This window comes from Saimiri boliviensis, chromosome 4 (genome assembly GCF_048565385.1).
Source record: "Saimiri boliviensis isolate mSaiBol1 chromosome 4, mSaiBol1.pri, whole genome shotgun sequence".
In the NCBI taxonomy this organism is placed as follows: domain Eukaryota; kingdom Metazoa; phylum Chordata; class Mammalia; order Primates; family Cebidae; genus Saimiri; species Saimiri boliviensis.
Window position 1 is genome coordinate 61,134,778 of NC_133452.1, and position 20,077 is coordinate 61,154,854.

General features: G+C 38.3%; 1 protein-coding gene and 1 non-coding gene across 7 annotated transcripts in view; both read right to left on the reverse strand.

The window, feature by feature from the left end:
* Positions 1-20,077, reverse strand: part of AFG1L (AFG1 like ATPase) — a 263,443-nt gene that overhangs the window by 122,402 nt on the left and 120,964 nt on the right. The gene's annotated exons all lie outside the window — the stretch shown is intronic.
* LOC120363440 (U6 spliceosomal RNA) lies at positions 11,385-11,490 on the reverse strand. Its single transcript, XR_005578991.1, has one exon. It is a non-coding gene; the product is annotated as a U6 spliceosomal RNA (small nuclear RNA).

Consider the following 20,077-nt stretch of genomic DNA (forward strand, 5'->3'; position numbering starts at 1 on the left):
CAAGAGATCGAGACCATCCTGGTCAACATGGTGAAACCCCGTCTCTACTAAAAATATAAAAAAATTAGCTGGGCATGGTGATGCACGCCTGTAGTCCCAGCTACTTGGGAGGCTGAGGCAGGAGAATTGCTTGAATCCAGGAGGCGGAGGTTGCGGTGAGCCGAGATGGCGCCATTGCACTCCAGCCTGGGTAACAAGAGCGAAACTCCGTCTCAAAAAAAAAAAAAAATGGCTTTTATCCAAACAGGCAATAACAAACGCTGGTGAGGATGCAGAGAAAAGGGAACCCTCAATACTCTATTGGTGGGAATGTAAATTAGTACAACCACTATGGAGATCAGTTTGGAAGTTCCTCAAAACACTTTAAAAAGACTACTATATGATCCAGCAATCACACTGCTGGGTATATATCTAAAAGAAAAAAAAAATCAGTACATCAAAGATACACCAGCATTCTCATGTTTGTTGCAGCATGGTTCACAATAACCAAGATTTTGAAGCAACCTAAGTGTCCATCAACAGATGAACAGATAAGAAAACGTGTTATTTATAAAAAAGAATGGAATTTGAAAAAACACGATTGGTACTGGAGATCACTGTATTAAGCGAAATTAGCCAGGCACAGAAAGACAAACATCACATGTTCTCACTTACTTGTAGGATCTGAAAGTCAAAACAATTAAACTCACAGAGATAGAGAACAGAAGGATGGTTACCGGAGGCTGGGAAGGGTAGTGGGGGCAGTGGGGAAGGTGGGGCTGGATAATGGGTGCAAAAAAAAAAAAAAAGAAAAAGGCTCATGCCTGTAATCCCAGCACTTTGAGAGGCCAAGGTGGGCAGATCACTTGAAGTCAGGTCTTCAAGGCTAGCCTGGACAACACAGTGAAACCTGGTCTCCACTAAAAATACAAAAATCAGCCAGGTGTGGTGGCACACACCTATTATCTCAGCTACTTGGGAGGCTGAGGCAGGAGAATTGCTCAAACCTGGGAGGCAGAGATTGCAAAAAAATTAGCCAGGCATACTGGTATGAATCTGTAATCCCAACTACTTGGGAGACTGAGGCAGGAGAATTGCTTGAACCTAGGAGGCAGAGGTTGCAGTGAGCCAAGACCACACCACAGCCCTCCAACCTGGACAACAGAGCAAGATTTTGTCTCAAGGAAAAAAAAAAAAAAAAAAAAAGAATAAATAAAAAAGACCTAGTATTTGATAACATAACAGAATGATTATACTACAATAATAATTTAATTGTACATTTAAAATAACTATAATAGAGTATAATGGACTGTTTGTAATACAAAGTATAAATGCTTCAGGGTATGGTATATCCAATTTTCCATGATGTGAATATTACCAAATAATCTCATACCTGTACCAAAATATCTCATATACCTCATGAAGATATATACCTACTAGGAACCGGGTGCAGTGGCTCAAGCCCAATAATACCAGCACTTTGGGAGGCCGAGATGGGTGGATCACACTTAAGATCAGGAGTTCAAGACCAGCCTGGCCAACATGATGAAACCTCATCTGAACTAAAAATACAAAATTTAGGCAGGTGTGGTGGCACATGCCTGTAATCCCAGTTACTGGGGAGACTGAGGCAGCAGAATCACTTGAACTGAGAGGCGGAGGTTGCAGTGAGCTGAGATTGTGCCACTGCATTCCAGCCTGGGTGACAGAGCAAGACTCCATTTCAAAAAAAAAAAAAAAAAAGTATGGCATTATGGGATCTTTTCCATATTTCCTTGTTCAGAGAAAATTTAGTGACTATGATAAACTTCAAATGCCGCATGTATTTATGGAAATAAAATAAGGTCATTAGGAAACATCTACTCTCTTCAGAAAAGACTCACCATAACATCATTATATTAAGGAAAGTATTTGCATAAGCTCTTTGAGTAACTAAAGACTACAGGTTTCAATTTGGTTATATTTAAAATTTTTATTTAGAAATGTCATAAAAGGTAAAATAATGCTGGTCAGGCTATTTCTATTTCAAGATTCAAAATGACATCTTTTCTTCCCTATAATCAATACCTCTAATGAGTAAAAGGATTAAAATGCAAGAAATGGGTCTAATGTTAAATATTTTCAGTCTTCCCTAATTGCCAAGTTGCTGAGGAAGGTGGATAAAAACATTGGTGTATGATAAGTGTTGATAGACATGATTGTGGGAAGTGGTAAAAATGGAAAATCAGACAATTTTTAAAACATACTCAATGTTTATAGCAGCTTTATTCATAAATAAGATAAAAATTTCAGCTTTATTTGGGATAGCCAAACACTGGAAGAAATCTAAATATCCATCATCAGAGGAATGGATAAACAAATTGTGCCATATCTGTGCAATGAAATACTATTCAGCAATGAAAAGTACAGACTATTCATACACACAGCAAAATAGATAAATCTCAAAATAAGTATGCAGAGTAAAAGAAGCTAGACCAAAAAAGTAAGTACATACTATGTGATTCCATTTATATTTAAAAAAAACTCTAGAAAATGCAAATGAATCTATAGCAAAAGAAAGCTAATCAGTAGCTGCTAGAGGAAGGGACAGCAGGTTTGGCAGTGACAGATGAAAAAAAGGACAAGGCTGGGTGTGGTGGCTTATGCCTGTAATTCCAGCACTTTGGGAGGCTGAGGCAGGTGGATCACCTGGGGTCAGGAGTTCAAAACAAGCCTGACCAACATAATGAAACCCTGTCTCTACTAAAAAACAAAATTAGCCAAGTGTGGTAGCACGTGCCTGTAATTCCAGCTACTTGGGAGGCTGAGGCAGGAGAATCGCTTGAACCTAGAAGGCAAAGGTTGCAGTGAGCCAAGATTGCACCACTTCACTCCAGCCTGGGCAAAAGAGTGTGACTTCATCTCAAAAAAAAAGGGAAAGAAGGAAGGAAGGAAGGAAGGAAGGAAGGGAGGGTGGGAGGGAGGGAGGAAGGAAGGAAGAAAGGAAGGAAGGAAGGAAGGAAGGAGAGAGGGAGGGAGGGACGAAGGGAAGGAAGGGGGCAAGAAGAAACCTTTTGGGGTGATGGAAATATTTACTCTATTAGTTGTGGCAATGGTCTCATTAAGGTATACATATGTCAGTATTTTAATAATTATATCATTTAAGTATGTGCAGTATGTCAACTATATTCCAATAAGCCCTTTAAAATTTTATTGAGAAAAAAAGCCATATATATCATTAGTGATTATTAAAGAGCACAATGTTACAGAATTAAAACTAGGATATTACACTAATGAAAGTTCATCTATGTTAAGGTAACACTTTGGTCCTATTTGTAAAATAATATCTTTTTTATGGATGTAGAAAGCTCTGAGATGCAGTTTAGAAAGCATGCACCTTTTAAAATGTTAATGACAATGAGAGATGGAAAGGCCCACTTGTAATGTTCTTGATTAAAAGATGTCCATTCATCAACAGAGTTAAAGTAGGATACCAATGCCTTTAAGTCTTAGAAACTTAATTTTTTAAAGAATGAACTTTTTAAAAAAATCAGGCTTTACAAGGATATATAACCCAAAACTTTATGCGCTGAAAAATGTATTCTAAACAGAATTCTAAACAGAAATCATTTGGCTTGAAAACCTTTAGGTTTTTATAGAACACAAGTGAAAGGGACCATACTCATTAAATTGAAGAGTTTTTTGTAATTCAAATATTATGCTAATTATCAGTGGAATAGATCCATCTTGTGAAATGTTATTTAGCTACCAAAATTTTTAATATTCGTTGTTTAATATTATTTTTCTTAGACAAGATTTTATAATACATTTATATCACCATTTGTCATTATTTACTAAATACTATTTTAAATTCAGAAGTTCTTAACTATGATTTCTTAATGATCTCTAAACAGAGTTAAATGAGCACTTGGTCATAAAAGACAGAATACTACAATTATGGGACATTCATTTTGTAAAAAATGGTATAAGTACCTCTAAATTCTCAGCAATGAGTAACTATAATACTTACAGATGAAACACAAGCAAAGAGAATTTTTAAAGTGCAAGTACCTACATAAAGATTTGGAGATGCACATGGATATGCAGATCTTTTCCTTAAAAATCCAAGTGTCAAACCAAGAAGCTGAATAATGCTTATTTACATATGTACATATTGGTTTAGAGTAAGAAAAACCTTTAAAACAGGTCTTAAAGGAGGTTTCCTATAAATTATCACATGATAATTTTACATTTCATGAAACCAATTTGATTTCTCCTTCTAGGAAATTCTTATTGTATTATAGATAGACTAAAAGAAAAGAGCACCTTTAGACTATTTAAGCAGCTGTTACTGTTTAAATAGGTTAGCTTCTTTAAAAGAACTAAAGTTCAAACAACATTTTACTAAATCTGTAGATAGTACAGTTCATTAAATGTTCCCATTTGATAGTGTGTTATAGCTTAATATGCAATTCAACACATATTCATGAATTCTACTATGTCTTAACTGAAACGAGTACTGAAAACAACAGATAAAAAGAGGAAACAAGATTTATAGAGTACCTATTAGAAACCACGCAATTTGCTAGGCACTGTACATAAATCATGATAAGCCTACAAAGATGATAATTTCACCTCCATTTTACACATAAAGAAATGGACATTTAGAATTTTAAAAATAATGTGCTGAATTCCCAGGCAGTAATTGGTAGACCTAGGATTAGCACCATGGACTTTAACGATGCAAAAACATACAGACTCTTGCAGAACCATGCTGTGACCAGTGGACTTAAGACCAAGCTGACAAACCCAACCAGACCATAAGCATGAGATGAAGTAAAGAAGAACATAACGTGTAAATATAATACTCAGAGCAGGAAGCTAAGTTATTTTATCTCGAGGGTTCAAGGCAGCTTTGCAGAGGTAACAATACGACTACATGGAAAAACGAGCAAAGTGCTACACCAAGCAGAGTGGATGGAAGGGTATTTTAGGCAGAGCCATCAGCATGAGCTCATTACTTTTCCCCCTACCTTCTTTTCTAATACTATACAATCTATTGCTCAAATGTCACATTCTCTATCAAGCCATGTTTATTATTATTATTATTATTATTATTATTATTTTGTTTGGTTGAGACAGGGTCTTAGTGTCGCCCAGGCTGTAGTGCAGTAGTGTGATCTTGACTCACTGCAACCTCCACCTCCCAATTCAAGTGATTGTCCTGCCTCAGCCTCCCCAGTAGCTGGGATTACAGGCGCTCACCACCATACTAGCTATTTGTGTTTCTAGTAGAGACAGGATTTCACTATGTTGGCCAGGCTGGTCTCAAACTCCTGGCCTCAAGTGATCTGCCCACCTCGGCCTTGCAAAGTGCTGGGATTACAGGTGTGAGGCACCATGCCCGACTTCAAGTCATCCTTACTATGGCAGACTTTTAAAGTGGCCCTCCATGGTCATACACCCAGCATTCATATCTTCGTGTAAACATTGGACACCAATAACAAAGGACGGTTATCTCTCAGAATAGGAAACAAATGCAGTGAGAGGTACAACTACCCCAGCTTAGTGCCCATGAAAAGTTTATAGGAGGCTGCACAGGAGGAGGAACCCAGGCAGAGCCCGGCAATCTCCCTAAGTTGAGGAGATGCATGGAAGTCCAGGGAGAAAAAGGCAGGTTGAGTCCACAGGGCAGAGTTTTAGAGAAAAGGGTGTCCTGGAGACCAGCTGAGGGGCCCAGATGAGTCCTCAGCTGAGTACTCATCAGCACACATGTATGAGAAAATGAATTGAGGCAAGGGGAAGAATCGCCTAAAAGTATTAGAGGAAATGATCACTGGAGCTCACACATGGCTGAGAATAATGTCTGTTCCCACCACTCAGACTAGAAAATCTCATAATTCATGCAATATTACATAGAATACTGAGACAGGATTGGCCTCAGTAGTGAGAAAACCCAGTCCTAGAGTAAATGCTGCTCTGATCCTGCCACACAAAGCTTAAAAGCAATACCCCTCCCCCACCCCCACCAAAGCAAACTGTTTCTAAAAAAGGTAGTAAAGCTCAAGGATATTTATAGGAATATAAAAGTATCTCACCCCCAGCAAGGTAAATGCACAGGTCTGATATCCAATAAAAAATTACCAGGGATTCAAAAATATAGGAAAATATGATCCATAATGACTCTTCATCAATAGAAACAGACATAGGAATGACAAAGATAATAAATTTAGAAGATAAGAGTATTAAACCATTATTGCTATATTCTGTGTATTTAAATAGCTAGAACAGAGATTGACCATGTTAAATAGAGACATGTGAGCAGGCATGGTAGCTCACACCTGTAATCCCAGCACATTGGGAGGCCAAGGTGAGTGGATCGCTTGAGGAGCCTGGCCAACATGGTGAAAACCAACCTGTACTAACATACAAAAATTAGCTGGGAGTGGTGGCACAGGCCAGTAATCCCAGCTACTCAGGAGGCTAAGGCACAAGAATCAATTGAACCTGGGAGACTAAGGTTGCAGTGAGCCAAGATCACACCACTGCACTCCAGCCTGGGCAATAGAGCAAGACCCTGTCTCAAAAAAGAAAAATAGAGACATGGAAAATATTTTTAAACTGCCCAAGATAAACTTTTAAAGATGAAAACTGGCCTGGTGCAGTAGCCCACACCTGCAATTCCAGCCCTTTGGGAAGCTGAGGCAGGCAGATCATGAGGTCAAGAGATTGAGACCATCCTGGCTAACACAGTGAAACCCTATCTCTACTAAAAGTATAAAAAATTAGCCAGGCATTGTGGCAGGTGCCATGCCTGTTGTCCCAGCTACTCAGGAGGTTGAGGCAGGAGAATCACTTGAACCCATGAGGCAAGGTTGCAGTGAACCAAGATCATGCCACTGCACTCCAGCCTGGGCGACAGATCAAGATTCTGTATTTAAAAAAAAAAATGAAACTGCAATATGTGAGATGAAAAATATGCTGGATAAAAATAACAGATTAGACACTGAAGAAGAAAATTTTGGTTAACCTGAAGAGATAGTAATTGATATAGTTTGTCTGTGTGTCCCCACCCAAATCTCATCTTGAATTCCCACATTATAGGAGGGACCCAGTGGGAGGTAATTGAATCATGGGGCCAGGTCTTTCCCATGCTGTTATGATAGTGAGTAAATCTCATGAGATCTGATGGTATTGTGGGGGGGAGTTTCCCTGCACAAGCTCACTCTCTTTGCCTGCCACCATCCAAATAAGATGTGACTTGCTCCTCCCTGCCTTCTGTCATGATTGTGAGGCCTCCCCAGCCATGTAGAACTGTAAGTCCATTAAACCTCTATCTTTTGTAAATTGCCCAGTCTCAGGTGTGTCTTTATCAGCAGCGTGAAAACAGACGAATAAGTAAATAGCAACTATCCAAAATGAAGCAGAGAGGAAAAAAAGGCAGAAAAAATGAGCAAATAAGTGAGCTGTTAGCAGCCTAACATATGTGTAATTTCAGTCCCCAAAAAGGAGAAAGGGAGGAAAAAGAAAGAAATACCTAATGAAATAGTAATCAAAATACTTTCAAACTTGATGAAAATTATAAAACCTACAGATCTAAGATGGGCAATAAGCCCCATGCATAAGAAGCATGAAGGAAACTACACCAAGACATGCCATAACAGAACTGCTTTAAACTGGTAAAGAAAAAACTTATAAAGCAGCAAAAAAAAAAAACCCAAAATATACACACACACACACACACACACACACACACACACACACAAATATATTACATACAGGGGAGGAGAGAAGAATAAGAGCAACTTCTCCCTGGAAATAATGCAAGTCAGAAGATAGTGGAGTAACATGTCCAAAGGAAAAACAAAACAAAAGTATTAACCTAGAATTCGATCCTGAGCAAAAGTATTTTAAAATCAGAATTTTTGTGATATATAAAAGCTGAGAGAATTCATCGCCAGAAGACCAGAAGTGCAAGAAATGTTAAAAAGAAGTCCTCAGGCAGAAAAATATCAGATGAAACCCTGGAATACACAAAGGCATGAAGAACACCAGAAACGGTAACTATGAGAGTAAATACAAGATTTTTTATTATTATTAATGAAATCTCTTTAAAAGATAATGGGCTGTTGGCAGGGGTCAGCATAAAAATGAAATTATAGAGTATACATTCCTTTGTATAAGGCTTCTTTACCTCACTGTTTCTGAAATTCATCCATGTTGTTACATGCTCATTTCTTTTTATTTTTGAGTAGTATTAAACTTTATGAACATGCCATAGTTTGTTTACTTATCTTTCAGTTGATGAATACCTGAGTTGTTTCTAGTTACTGGCTATTAAAAATAAAGCTGTCCTAATCATTCTTGTACAAGTCTTTGTGTGAACTTTTTTCCCAATGGGTAAATAGCTAGGAGTTTGGCTATTGGGTCATAGGGTAGACAGATGTTTAATTGTATAAGAAAATGCCAAACCTTTTTTCCATAGTCTATTTTACATTTTACATTCTCAGCAACAGTGTATGAGAGTTCTAGTTGCTCCGCATTCTCAACATATTTGGTTTTGAAAGCCTTTTTCATTTTAATCATTCTAGTGAGTGTGTAATGTGATGTTTTATTGTCTTTTTTTCATTTATCTGATAACTAATGAAGTTGAGCATTTTTACATGTGACGACTAGTCACTCAAAGATGTGCATGTTCAAAATTATACCCAATTTTCATTGAGGTGACTTCTTATTACTGAGTTGTAGAATTCTTTTGTATATTATAGACACCATCCCTTCATGAAATATATTATTTATAAATATTTTCTCCCAGTCTATTACTTGCCCCTCCCTCCCTCCCCACCTCCCTTCCTTCCTTCCTTGTTTTCTTACAGGGTCATGTTCTGTCATTCAGGCTGGAGTGCAATGGTGCAATCTTGGCTCACTGCAGCCTCGACTTCCCAGACTCAAGCAATCCTCTCACCTCAGCGTCCCAAGTAGCTGGGACCACATGCATGCACCACCACACCCAGCTAAGTTTTTATATTTTTAGTAGAGATGGAGTTTTTCCATGTTCCCCAGGTTGGTCTCAAACTCCTGAACTCAAAGGATCCTCGCACCGCTGACCTCCCAAAGTGCTGGGATTACAGGTGTGAGCCACCACACCTGGCCTGCCTATTCATTTTCGTAAGGTACTTTTAGAAGAGCAGAATTTTTTTTTATTTTGTTTAAATCTAATTATTTTTTAAGGTATTGCTTCTGTGACTTCTCTAGGAAACCTTTGCCTTCCTCCAAGTCATGAAGATATACTCCAGTGTTTTCCTGTAAAAGCTTTATACTTTTGGCTTTTTTGCTTAGGTCTATGATCCATCTCAAATTGATTCTTGTGTATCATGTGAGGTACGAATCAAGGTTAATCTTTTCCATATTAATATCCAATTATTCTAGCACCATTTCCTTTTCCAATAGATTGCTTTGGTGCCTTTGTCAAAAAGTCAAATGATCATATAAGTACGTATCTATTTTTGGGCTCTCCATTCTTTTCCACTGATTTGTCTATTCTTATACCACTATCAAATATCTTGATGATAATATCTTTGTAGTAAGTCTTGAAATCAGCAATTGTTTGTTTGCTCTTCAACTTCATTGTTCTTTCTTAAGTTTGTTTTGTTTATTCAAGGTACCTTTAATTTCCATATAAAGTTTAGAATCAGCTTGTACATTTCAACAACAACCAAAAAAAAGAGCATGCTGAAATTATGACTGTAATTGCACTGAATTATAGACCAATTTGGGAAGAAGTAACATTTTTCACAATATTAAACGTTCCAGTCAATCCAAGAAAATAATACATTGCTCCATTTATTTAGGTATTATTTCATTTTGTCTAGCAATTTTTTTAGTTTTCAATGCAGAGGTATCACAGGTTTTCTGCTAAATTTATTGCTCATTAGTTTAGGTTTTTGATGCAACTGTGAAATATTTTAACTTTTTTTTTTTTGCTAAATTTCATTGTTTACTACAAGCATATACAAAATATTGATACTTACATATTAACCTTGGAACCTGTAACCTTGCTAAATTCACATTAGGAGTTCTATGAGCTTATTTGAAGATTTTAAAGATATTTCTATGTAAACAGGGTATTCTGCAAAAATAGGCAGTTTTACTTCTTCCTTCCCATTCCTTATGTGTTTCATTTGTTTTTCTTGCCTTATTTCCATGATTAGGACCTCTAAAAGTATGCTGACTAAAAGCGGAAGTCATCTTTGCCTTGTTCCCAACCTAAGTGGAAAAGCATTCAATACATTATCATCAAATATGATGTTTACTGAGCTTTGGTAGATGCTCCTTATCAGATTAAGGAAGTTCTCAAACAGTTTTAAAAACAAGATACTATTTCTAGCATTTTTTAAGAGATGGGGTCTCACTGTGTTGTTCCTTGAAGTCCATATTTTGGTAATGTTGAATGAAACCTAGAATTTATTAATGTATTCACACAATTTATAAAACCACAAATACAGATGTCACATAGACTTTACAGGTGCTTAATTGTCTCTTCTCCACAAAATATTTGAGTTAAATAGAAAATTAAGAGCATTAGGCCTGGCGCGGTGGCTCACGCCTGTAATCCCAGCACTTTGGGAGGCCGAGGCAGGTGGATCACGAGGTCAAGAGATCGAGACCATCCTGGTCAACATGGTGAAACCCCATCTCTACTAAAAACACAAAAAATTAGCTAGGCACGGTGGCGCGTGCCTGTAATCCCAGCTACTCAGGAGGCTGAGGCAGGAGAATTGCCTGAACCCAGGAGGTGGAGGTTGCGGTGAGCCGAGACCATGCCATTGCACTCCAGCCTGGGTAACAAGAGCAAAACTCCGTCTCAAAAAAAAAAGAAAAAGAAAAAAAAGAAAATTAAGAGCATTTATATCACTTTCTTTTTATTCTTTCTTTCTTCGTTACTTCCTTTCTTTTTTCCATTTTTCCTTTCCTCCTTTTTAATCATTGCCAGTTTAAAACAATAAATGAAATTCAATTTATTCCAGAGAGTTTCTCTACCATCATTATCTTGATTCTAAGGACTTATTTTAAAAGATACCAATACAGGTTGAGCACCTCTTATCCAAAATGCTTGGGACCACAAGTGTTTTGGAATTTGAATTTTTTTGGACTTTGGAATATTTGCATATATATAATGAAATATCTTATGATGGGACCCAGGTTTAACATGAAATTCATTTATATTCCATATATAACATATATATCACCTAAAAGTAATTTTATACCATTTTAAAATAATTTTGTGCATAAAACAAAGACTGTGTAAATGTAACCATCAGAAAGAGAAGGTATCACTATCATAGCCACCCATGTAGACAAGCTGTAGTTTTTAAGCATCACCATCATTCCTGACTTTATATGCTACCAATAAGCAATCGTTTTCTTTTTTTTTATTTTATGTCTTTTAAATAAAACTTATCCTTGTGTAGAGGCCATGCTAATCTTCTCTGTATCTCTCCAGTTTTAATACATGTGCTTCTAAGCAAGAACAGCAATCATTTGCTTATACTTATTCACATATAAGTACTCAACAGGAAAAAATATGACATCATTAATACAATGAAAAACTAATGTGTTCATGATCAGTAAGCAGCACGGTAGCATCACCAGAACATCTTCACTGGTTGCAAAGAACATTAACAATGGCAGGCTTTCAGTCTTTACCTACAATGTTGAGCTTTGTATTGTACATTGTATTTTTATTTTCTTTTTAGGTGAGAAAAGACATCAGAAGCAGATGAGGGACCAAGAAGCACATCCTCTAGGGATGAGGATGCAGTCTGTTGGATGGCTTTTTAAAATGTTTCCATCCAAAAAATTCCAGAAGATAACATCAGAAAAACCCTTCTAGACATTGGCTTAGGCAAAGACTTCATGACCAAGAAACCAAAAGCAAATGCAATAAAAACAAAGGTAAATAGGTGGGACTTAAAGTAAAGAGTTTCTTTGTTCACCTGCAGCATGGCTGCACAGGCATTTTAGTCTCAGGCCAGAAATTGGAGGACCTGCTCCAGAGTTGGATAGGGGGCCTCCACATCCAGAACTGTGGAAGGTGCTTCAGCAGTAGGTGCTGGAATTGTGCTCTCCCCTGTCACAAGAATGGCATGGGAAGAGAGCTGCTACAGCTGCAGTTTCTCCTAGGTGGTGAGACTTACAGCCAGGGCCAGGTTGGAAACCTGCAACTGATCTGCATGTGCCATTGCTAGGTGCCCCACCCTGCTCCTCTGAGATCATGGTGCAGCAGGGCCCTCTTTCTTCCAACCCCAGGCAGAAATCCAGGCATCTGGAATATCTGCTTACCTGAACCAGTAGCCTGAACCACCCCATCCTTCCTGGGCATAGATTGTAGTGCAGCAAGGCTCTCTCTGCTCCACACCTAGGGAGATCTCCAGGCATTTGGAATACATGTTGGCCTGGTTCAGCAGCCTGAGCTGCCCCACCCTTCCTGTACAGAGATCCTGGTGCAGGAGGACCCTCTTTGTTACACACCCAGGAAGATCTCCAAGCATTCAGAGCACCTAGATGCTTGGTCCAGCAGCCTAAGTTGTCCCCCGACTCCTGTGTAGAGCACTTGGTGCATGGGGGCCCACTCTACTCCATGTCCAGGCAGATTCCCAGGCATTTGGAGCATCACTCACCTGGATTGGCAGCTTGACCTGCCCCACTCTTCCTGTGCAGAGAATCTGATATGGGAAAGCCCTCTCTGTCTCACAACCAGGCAGATCTCCAGGCTTTCAGAGCACCCTCTCATCTGGTTCAGCAGCCTAAGCTGCCCCATGCTTCTGGGACATAGATTATAGTGCAGCAAGACCCTCTCTGCTCCACATCCAGGAAGATCTCCAGGCATCTGGAACACCCACTCTCTTGGATTAGGAGCTTAAACCATCACCTCATCCTCGTGCAAAGAACTTGGAGTTCAGCAGGTTTCCCAGCTTCACACCTAGGAAAACCTTTGGGTACCTCATGGTCACCCACTGGATTCTCCCTTGGCACCAGTGCTTATGTTTACCATCAGGGGACCTGCAGGCAGGTTTACCAGGTCTGCCTCTGCCCTTTGCGGTTCCCACTGCTGCCATTCCAAACCCTGTCACCACCAGGACTGAACAGGGAGTGCAGACCACTATACATTCTACAAATCAGGTAATTGCCTGGAGCAACAAAGAGGTTCTGCCAGTAAACAAGATCAAGTATATACCCAAACATACTGGCTGTAGCTAGCTCTTAACTTACAAGCCACCTGTAGGTTTGTAAGACAGACTTCACAGCCCAATATAAAACCTGCTGAAAGAAGGTTTTATAGGGTAGCCAGGTGCAGTGTCTCATGCCTATAATCCCAGCACTTTGAGAGGCTGAGGTAGACAGATCACTTGAGGTCAAGAGTTCAAGACCAGTCTAGCCAACATGGTGAAACTTTGTATCTACTAAAATACAAAAATTAGCCAGGCATGGTGGCAAGTGCCTGTAATCCTAGCTACTCAGGAGTCTGAGGCAGGAGAGTTGCTTAAACCTGGGAGGAGGAGGTTGTAGTGAGCCGAGACTGGGCCACTGTACTCCACACTCCAACCTGGGTGACAGAGTGAGACTCTGTCTCAAAAAAAAAAAAAAAAAAAGAAAGAAAGAAGGAGAAGGAAGGTGAAGGAAGGACAAGGAAGAAAAGATGAAGAAGAAGAAGAAGAAGGAGAAGAAGAGGAAGAGGAGGAGGAGAAGAAGAAGAAGGTGGCAGTGGCGGCAGCATAGGGCTATAGAAGCAAAGCCAAAAAATCTTACCAAGCATTCTCTGCAGTCACATCTCCTAGGCAAGCAGAGAAAAGGGAAAGGAAAGAAAAATAAAAATAAAGAATAATTTATTACTATAGGGAAAGAAAGAAAAAGAAAAAAAAATCCTACCCACATGAAAATAATTACAAAAATCAGAAGTGCCAGTATCTCTAGATGAGAAGGAACCAGCACAAGAATTCTGGCATCATGAAAAAGCTAAAGGTAGTAATACCACCAAAGGATTGCACTAGATCTCCAGCAAAAGTCTCTAACCAGAATAGAAACTCAGAAATGACAGATAAAGAATTCAAATCATAGGCCAGGTGTGGTGGCTCATGCCTATAATCCTAGCACTTTGGGAGGCTGAGGCAGGCAGATCACCTGAGGTAGGGAGTTCGAGACCAGCCTGGCCAATATGGTGAAACCCTGTCTCTACTAAAAATATAAAAATTAGCTGGGCGTGGTGGCACATGCCTGTAATCCCAGCTACTCAGGAAGCTGAGGCAGGATAATTGCTTGAACCTGGGAGGTGAAGATTGCAGTAAGCTGAGATCACATGACTGCACTGTAGCCTGGGCAACAGAGTGAGACTCTATATCAAAAGAGGGAAGGACGGAAGGAAGGGAGGGGAGAGGTGGGGAGGGGAGGGAAAACAAAGAAAAGAAAAGAAGGAAGGAAGGAAGGAAAGAAAAGAAAAACAGTCAAAGCATGGCTTGCAAAGAAGCTCATAGAGATCCAAGACAAAGTTAAAAATTGAGACAAACTTCTAAAGCAATCCAGGAAATGAAGAAATAAATATCTTAAAAAGAAATCAGTCAGAGCCTCTAGAAGTAAAACACTCACTTAAGGAATTTCAAAATAAAATTGAAAGCTTTATCAATGGACTGGACCAAGCAAAAGAAGTAATTTCAGGATGTCAAGGCTGCTCTTTTGAATTAACCCAATCTGACAAAAAGAAAAAAGAAAAAGAAAAAGAAAAATAAGTAAATTCTTTGAGACATGTGGGATTATGTAAAGCAGCCAAACCTTCAAATTACTGGCATTCCTGAGAGAGAAGGTGAAAAAGGAAACAACTTGGAAAATATACTTAGGCAATAATTCAAGAAAACTCCCCTAGTCCTTAGAATATGGATAAACAAATTTATAAAAAATGTCAAAAAAAAGAAATAAAGAAAAGAAAAAGAAAGAAAGAGAGAGAGAGAGAGAAAGGAAGGAAGGAAGGAAGGAAGGAAGGGAGGGACGAAAGAGAAAGAAAACTACTAATCTTGCCAGGGAGGTACACGAAATCCAGAAAACAACTGCAAGATACTATATATAGTCACCATACTGTTCAGGGTCAATGCTGAAGAAAAAAATATCTGAAAGGCAGCTAGAGAAAAAGGACAGATTATGTACAAAAGGAACCCCATCAGGCTAACAGCGAACTTCTCAGCAGAAACCTTGCAAACCAGGAGAGATTGGGGGCCTATTAGCAGCATTCTTAAAGAAACTCCAACCAAGAATTTCATATCCTACCAAACTAATTTTCATAGCAAAGAAGAAACAAAATCTTTTTTAGACAAGCAAATGCTACAGGAATGTGTTACCACTAGAGCAGCCTTACAATAAGGGAGTCCTAAACATGGAAACAAAAGAATAATACCTGCTACCATAAAAACACAGTTATTCACATAGTCCACAGACCCTATAGAGAAAAAAACAATAGAAACTACAGGCCGGGCATGGTGGATGATGCCTGTAATCCAAGCACTTTGGCGGCCAAGGTGGACGGATCACCTGAGGTCAGGAGTTCCAGACTAGCCTGAACAACATGGTGAAACCCCGTCTTAAAAAAAAAAAGAAAGAAAGAAGAAAAAAAAAAAAAAAAACAGAAACTACAAAGCAAACAGCCAACAACTTCACAATAGGATCAAAACTTCACATATCAATATTAACCTTGAATGTAAATGGTCTAAATGCCTCACTTACAAGACAGAGTGGCAAGCTGGATAAAGAAACAAGACCCATCCATCTCTTGCCTTCAAGAGGCCCATCTCACATGTAATGACACCCATAGGCTCCAAGTAAAGGGGTGGAGAAAGATCTACCATGCAAAAAGAAGAAAAAAAAAAAAGGCTATTCTTATATCAGATTAAATAGACTTTAAACCAACAACAGTAAAAACATACAAAGAAGGTAATTACATAATGACAAAGGGTTATATTCAATAAGATTTAACTATCCAAAATATACATATGTATCCAACACTGGAGCATCCAGACTCATAAAACAAGTACTTTTACACTTACAAAAAAACTTAGATAGCCACACAATAATAGTAGGGGACTTCAACATCCCACTGACAGGATTAGATCATCAAGGCAGAAAATTAACAAAGAAATTCTGGACTTAAACTCAACAATTGACCAATTGAACTAATAGATATATATAGAATACACTACACATCAATCACAGAATATACATTCTTCTAATCTGCACACAGAACATACTCTAAGATTGACCACATGCTCAATCATAAAGCAAGTCTTGATAAATTTTTTAAAAATAAAAATTATATCAACTATACTCTTGGACCATAGAATAAAAACAGAAATCAATACCAAGAAGATATCTCAATACCACACAATTACATGGAAATTAAACAACTTAATCCTGAATGACTTGGGGTAAACAACAAAATCAAGGCAGACATCAAAAGATTCTTCAAAATAAATAAAAACAAAGACACAATATCCCAAAATCTCCAGGATACAGCAAAAGCAGTGTTAAGAAAAAAGTTTACAGTACTAAATGTCTACCTTAAAAAGAAAGATTTCAAACTAACAATCTAACATCACACCTAGAAGAACCAGAAAAACAAGAACAAACTAACCTCAAAGCTAGCAGAAGAAAAGAAATAACTAAAATCAGAGCATAACTGAACAAAATTGAGACTTTTGTCAAAACTCCACACAAAAAATCAACAAAATCAAAAGTTGGTTCTTTGAAAGGATAAACAATATCTATAGACTACTAGCTAGATTAACAAAAAGAGAGAGAGAGAGACAATCCAAATAAGCACAATCAGAAATGACAAAGGTAACATTCCAACCAATCCCACAGAAATACAAAAGATCCTCATAGACTAATATGAACAACTCTATACACACAAACCAGAAAATCTAGAGGAAATGGATTAATTCCTGGAAACACATAATCTCCCAAGATTGAATCAGAAATAAATCGAAACACCAAACAGACCAATATCATGTTCCAAAATTGAATCAATAATTAAAAACCCACCAATCCAAAAAAGCCCTAGATCAGAGATGGATTCACAGCCCAATTCTACCAGTCATATGAAGAAGAACTGGTACCAATTCTACTGAAACTATTTCAAAAAAACTCAGAAGAGACTCCTCCCTAACTAATTTTAAAAAGCCAGTATCACCCTAATAACAAAACCCGGCAAAGAAACAATGAAAAGGCTGATATCCCTGATGGACATAGATACAAAAATCCTCAAAAAATACTAGAAAACTGAATTCAACAATGCATCAAAATGTTAATTCACCATAGTCAAGTAGGCCTCAGTCCTGGGATGCAAGGTTAGTTCAACATACACAAATCAACAAATATGAGTCACCATTGCTTGAACTCAGGAGGTGGAGGTTGCAGTGAGTTGAAGTCATGTCATTGTACTCCAGCCTGGGCAACAGGAACAAAACTCCATCTCAATAAATAAATAAATAAATAAATGTGATTCACCACATAAACAGAATTAAAAACAAAACCCACAGAATCATCTCAAGAGATGCAGAAAAAGCTTTCAATAAAATCCAGCAACCTTTCATGATAAAAACCCTCAAGAAACTAGACATTGCAGGAACACACCTAAAAAATAATAAGAGTCATCTATGACAAACCCACAGCCAACATCACACTAAATGGGCAAAAACTGGAAACATTCCTTTTGAGAACTGGAATAAAACAAGGATGCCCACTCTCACCACTCCTATTCATGTACTGGAAGTGCTAGCCACAACAATCAGACAAGAGGAAGAAATAAAAGGGATTCAAAATGGAAAAGGAGAAATCAAACTACCCTTCTTTACAGACAATATGATTCTATTCTTTAAAAACTCTAAAGACTCCATCAAAAGTCTCCTAGAACTGATAAATGACTTCAGGAAAGTTTCAGGATACCAAAGTTAATATATAAAAATCAGTAGCATTCCTATACACCAATAACATTCAAACTGAGAGCCAAATCAAGGATGCAATCCCATTTGTAATAGCCATACACACACAAAAAAATGCCTACAAATACATCTAACCAAGGAGGTGAAAGATCTCTGTAAGGAGAACTACAAAACACTGCTAAAAGATGTATATGACATGAACAAATGGAAAAATATTCCAGGCTCATGAATTGGAAGAATCTATGTCATTAAAATGGCCATACTGTCCAAAGCAATCTATGAATTCAATGCTATTCCTATCAAACTACCAATGTCATTTTTCACAGAATTGGAAAAAACTATTCCAAAATTCATATGGAACTGAAAAGGAGCCAGAATAACCAAAGCAACCCTAAATAAAAGGAACAAAGGCCAAAAGCATCACATTAACCAACTTCAAACTATACTGTAAGTCTATGGTAACTAAACCAGCATGGTACTGGCACAAAAACAGACATACAGACCAATGAAACCAAATAAGGAACACAGAAATAAAGCTGTACACCTACAGACATTTGATATTCAACAAAGTTGACAAAAATAAGCAATGGGGAAAGGAGTCCCTATTCAATAAACAATGCTGTGACAGCTGGCTAGCCATATGCGGAAGCATGAAATTGGACCCCTACCTTTCACTATATGCAAAAATTAACTCAAGATGAAAAAAAGATTTAAATGTAAGACCTCAAACTATAAGAATTCTAGAAGAGGCTGGATGTAGTGGCTCATGCCTGTAATCCCAGCACTTTGGGAGGCCAAGGCATGTGGATCACGAGGTGAGGAGATCGAGGTCAACTGACCAACATGATGAAACCCCATCTCTACTAAAACTACAAAAATTAGCCAGGTGCAGAGGTACATGCCTGTAGTTCTAGCTACTTGGAAGGCTGAGGCAGGAGAATCACTTGAACCTGGGAGGTAGAGGTTGCAGTGAGCCTAGATCCCACCACTATACTCCCGCCTGCCCGAAAAAGCGAGACTCCATCTCAAAAAAAAAAAAAGAAAAAATCCTAGATCAAAATCTAGGAAACACCATTCTGAATATCAGTCTAGGGAAATAATTTATGACTAAGTCCTCAAAAACAATTGCAACAAAAACAAAAATTTGTAAGTAGGGCCTAATTAAAGAACTTCTGCACAGTAAAAGCAACTAACAACAGAGTAAGCAGACAACCTACAGAGTAAGAGAAAATATTTGCAAGCTATGCATCTGACAAAGGTCTAATATCCAGAATCTATAAGGTAATTAAACAACTGAATGAGCCAAAAAAAAAAAAAAAATTAAAACACAGGCAAAAGACATGAGCAAACACTTCTCAAAGAAGACACACACTGGCCAACAAACATATATGTAAAAAAACCAACATCACTAATCACAAGAGAAACAGAAATCAAAACCACAATTAGGTATCATTTCACACCAGTCAGAATGGCTAGCATTAAAAAGAGAAAAATTACAGATGCTAGTGAGGCTTTGCAGAAAAGGGAATGCTTATACACCATTGGTGGGAATGTAAATTAGTTCAGCCACTGTGGAAAGCAATTTGGAGACTTCTCAAAGAACTTAAAACAGAACTACCGGCCAGGCGCAGTGGCTTACGCCTGTAATCCCACCACTTTGGGAGGCTGAGGCAAGTGGATCACTTGAGGTCAGGAGTTTGAGACCAGCCTGGCCAGTATGGTAAAACTCCATCTCAACTAAAAATACAAAAATTAGCTGGGCATGGTGGCACATGCCTGTAGTCCCAGCTACTTGGGAGGCTGAGGCAGGAGAATCACTTGAACCCGAGAGGCAAAGCCGAGATCATGCCACTGTACTCCAGCCTGGGTAACAGAGCTAGGCTCCATCTCAAAAAAACAAAACGAAAAACAAAAAAACCAGAACTACAATTTTACCCAGCAATACCATTACTGGGGGTATATCCAAAAGAAAACAAATCATTCTACCCAAAGACATGCATTTGCACATTCACCACAGCACTATCCACAATAGCAAAGTCATAGCATCAACCCAGGTGCCCATCAATGACAGACTTGAGGAGGAAAATGTGGTACATACACACTAAGGAGTACTACACAGCCATAAAAAGAATGAAATC